Source organism: Antechinus flavipes, chromosome 4, assembly GCF_016432865.1.
Source record: "Antechinus flavipes isolate AdamAnt ecotype Samford, QLD, Australia chromosome 4, AdamAnt_v2, whole genome shotgun sequence".
NCBI lineage: Eukaryota > Metazoa > Chordata > Mammalia > Dasyuromorphia > Dasyuridae > Antechinus > Antechinus flavipes.
Genome location: NC_067401.1, coordinates 357,602,212 through 357,606,832, shown reverse-complemented (window position 1 = coordinate 357,606,832; position 4,621 = coordinate 357,602,212).

The following is a 4,621-nucleotide window of genomic DNA, read 5'->3' as shown; positions in this document are numbered from 1 at the left end:
AAATTAATCAGCTCTGCCTTCTCTCAGTCATTAGTTATCTTCTCATTCACACCCTACAGCAATTGAAGACTTTCTTCCATCTTCTTTCCCCAGTTAGCTTTAAAGTCTTTTTTGTAGTCCTTAATTTTCCTCAACACGCTTATTCTGTGCTTTAGAACTCCTGATATTACCCTATAGAGAACTTCACCATATTATTTATCTTCTGTTCCTTGTTCTTCCTTCCAACTTCTAAGCTTAATTTTAAGAAACCTAACTTAGGCGATAAGTCCTTTGTCCTTTCTTCAGTTTTTTTTAGGACAATTCCCATTTTTCTTCTTCATTGGAGCCATTTCTCATCTATCTTCAGAATTTCTTTTGAATTATTTCCTTTGCCCTTCCTGCCCCCACTGTGGTTTGCCTTCTATTGAATTTTAGTACATGGGAACCTGTGAACTATTGGAAATATGCTTTTTCAAAATCTAGGGCACATGTTAAACTATGTACATCTTTTCTCTTCTCTCTGACAAACTCTAGGAAGTAGTGGTCATTTTCCTCCCAAGTTCCCATTATTTTTATTGCACTGACTATTCCTTCCTAATAATAAGAATTAGATCCAGAAAAGAATTTCTAATAGTTCCTTCAAATTTTGAAGGAAAAAGTTAATATCAAGAAAAATCAAGACCTTTTTAGTTGCCTTGTTTTTGGTAGAGAGAACTCTAGCAGATATCTGGATAATTCTTTAATAATAGTTTCCCATCGGTATTATTATCATGTCTCTGGAACAGGTTTGTGATCTAATTCCCAAACTCATCTGTATTCTTTTTCTATCTAACAGATTGTATATGCTGATAACAGAATCTTTTGGGTTTTTTACCTCACAGATCTTCACCTAAATGTATTCTACCATGTTTTCCCTACTCTTGTTCTGAGATTTCTACATTTGAATATATTTTCTTAATAGGTAATGTTACCCTATTATCTTTTAATCTAATTTGTTTCTTTTGAATAAAGAATAGCTGTCCAGAACCATAGTTTGGTCATAGATCTTATGCCTACCAACTCTCAATGGTAGCTGTGAGGTAGAATTCACCCCCATGTATTAGGATCTTTATTTGACTTTTTCCTTATAATTTAGACAAGACAAAAAACCATGGCTTTTAATACTATTATTTATTTTGAGATTTATATCTCTTATAAATTTCTGTTTTAGTTGTCATTCTTCTTTCCCATTTTGTAATGACTTTCTAAGACATGCAGTTTATTGGTTATGGGTAATTTTCTTCCTTCTATATATAAAACTTTAATATAGTCTTACCAGTTTATGTTAAGTACATTCCATCCCTGCTCAAGAGCATGTCACTTTTTGTTTCAAGCCAGAAATTCAAATCACATTCAAGGACACCTTCTTCTTCTTCTTTTAATTAAATTTTATTTTTTTCCCTTTTTTATTATAGCTTTTTATTTACAAGATATATGCATGGGTAATTTTTCAGCATTGACAATTGCAAAACTTTTTGTTCTACTTTTCCCCTCCTTCCCCCCACCCCTTCCCCCAGATGGCAGGTTGACCAATACATGTTAAATATGTTGAAGTATAAGTTAAATACTATATATATATATATATATATATATATATATATATATATATATATATACACACACACACACACATGTCCAAACAGTTATTTTGCTGTATAAAAAGAATCAGACTTTGAAATAGTGTACAGTCAGTGAAGGAAATCAAAAATGCAGGCAGACAAAAGTAGAGGGGTTGGGAATTCTATGTAGTGATTCATAGTTATCTCGCAGAGTTTTTTCCCTGGGTGTAGCTGGTTCAGTTCACTACTGCTTTATTGGAACTGATTTGGTTCATCTCATTGTTGAAGAGGGCCACAAAGGACACCTTCTTCTTAACCAGATGTTATCTTACCTTATCAGCATTATCTTTTGTCTCACCTTCAGTGGACAACAGCTAGATGACAGCTTGGTGGTCCAATAGATGGAACTTGGTCTTCAAATTAAAATGAAATGATTTCAAATATGGTCTCAAACACTTATTAACTGTAGGACCTTGGGTAAGGTACTAAAACTGCCTGATAGGTCTGTTTTGTGCATAGTACTGTGTTTAGCACATAGTAGGTGCTAGATAAATGTTATCTCCTCCTTTCCTTTCTTTTTCTTCTCCCTTCTCTGGCATTCAATTTCCTATCCAAGGCTTTTTCATTTCTTAGAGGACCAGCTGTTACTTCTTCCTCAGAATATCTGACTCTGCTCCCTTGTTCCTTCCTCTTCAAAAAGAACCTTAAATTTGTTCTTCCTCTTCAAGCTCACAGTATTTCTTATCTTTTTCCTCTATATGATGTTCTCATGTCCTTCAGCCTTCTGTCAAATTTCTTTTATGTCTTTTTATATGCTTTTCTCCATTTTTCCTCCTCATTGAAGCTCCCTCTTCCTTTTTATCCCCTTAAAGAACATTTTGCTGTCTCTAATCACCTTGAGTTTTGTAGGGCATCTTCTTCAAGTTTCTTTACATTTTTTTCATGAAGGGAGAATGAAAATATAAAGCAGTCATTTGGCCATGGTGAGAATGCAAATACTCCACACTCAATGCAAATTACTTGCAAAATAAAGAGAGCAAAATGTACTCCATTCTTTTTGAAAGTGAAATACTCAATCCTAGTATAGAAAACTTCTAGGTAAGATTGAGACTTACCTTATTAGCACCTCATTAATACTTTCTCACTCTTTTATTGCCTCTGAACAACTTGATGGCCACACCTAACTTCCTTTCCTTTCTCTTATTTTACTAATTTGTCTTCTTTTTTCTTATGGTGCCTTATCAACCATTTTCTTGTCCTATTTATTTTCTCCCTACTCAGATCCTTCTCCACAATCTTGTTCCTCCTTCAGAGGACTTTCAGATTCAGATTTTTCAAAAGTCTTTTCTTCTCCTTGAGTTGTTCCCCATTAATTTTTTCTCCTCAAATTCTTAATCACATTTAAGATTAAGTTGCTAAAACTTTGTGGGAAGGCCTTCTAAAAGCCCTAGACCTTCCAAAAATTATGACACAAAACACAATTACCTCTATACTCCCATCAAACTGGCTGTGAAAAAACAGGTGGGAGCATTTGAATATTTCAGATATATTGGATAGGGATGGGAGTAGAAATCTGTAAGAACTTACTCAATTTTTCATTTGCCACTCTTATTAGAGTTAGTTCCATGTTCCATGTCAAGCATTCCAATGGTTCAGAAAGATTGTTTTCTATTTCGAATAAAATCAGTCTCTTTTGATATGCCATTTCTCCCGTCTGTTATAATAGAAAATCTCAATTGTTAGAAATAATATATGATATTAAAATTAAAGGTGTTTTGTGAGATTATGTGAAAGAGTTTTGAAAACCAAAAATATTATATATAGATGTAAGATACTATTATACTTTACTTTTAAAAAAAGAATCCTTTAGAGCTTCCCAATTTCCTACTGATGTAAAATTTAAGCTTCTCTAGTTGGCTTTTAAGAACTTCCACAATCTAATTCTACTTTATTTTTAGTCACTGTGTGATATACACCCTTCACTTAAGTCAGGATTGATTTCCTCCTTATTTTCTCAAGAAAAATTCTACTAGATTGCATTTAACCACATTCTAGTCATATTTCATAATCCTGGTATCTAGTTCTGATTATGCTAATAGACTGTTTGTATTCTATCTTTTCTATAAAATCTTCTCTGATTGTAGAATCAAAGACTGCCATTGCTGGAGGGAGCTTTAGAAGTGGTTCCAATCTAGTGACATAGTTTGTGTCATACAGGGCCTTTTGGTTAGGACTTAAGCTTCCATGTTGAAAACAACAGTTCTTTATTTGGCATTTTTAAGTCATACAAGAAAATGTCGTGTGGTAGAATTTGAAATCTCCAATGGTGGAAACATATTGGAGGAGAACCGAGGCAACAAAGAAAGGACTTGGGGCAATACCCCCAACCACCCACTCAAATTAAGATAGCATTTGAAAAAAAACTTAGCATTTGATACCTTTACAATATAATGGGGAAGATAAGGAAAAGTCCAAGAAACACAAGAAGTTACCACCCTTGGAACTGGAACATCATTTATGCTAAATTCATATTACTTATTCTATCTGGGTTCAGTCAGTGAGTTGCCTGGTCCTGGCATTACTCTAATCACCAGGGTCATTTAGGAATGTGGTAAAAGGAAAAAATTCTAAATAGTAAAAGGAATTTTTAAATAAGGGAAATGTTCTGGCATAATTAGTGCAAATGGAGAAAGTTTCTAGGCATAGAGACCTAGACATAGAGAACATAGAAAAGGAAAGGTTGTCTGAGTGCTCAAAAGGGAAGATCAAGCAGAGACAAATGAAAAATTAGGCCAAGAAAATCAGAGAACCTTTATGAACTATCAGAAATGCCACATAGACCAAATCTTTCATTTTATTTATAATATTAAAATACAATGCTTAAATTATAATTTCGAGTCATTCTTATTTTGGTCTTGTGAGCCTTGGTTGCATTGGTTTCCATAAGGTGGTTCATTGCCTTGCAGAACATCATTAGTTCCATCTCCTTTCATTGGCTCTGTTTATTGTGCTTGAATACAATTTTGAAACATTATTTTAGAACA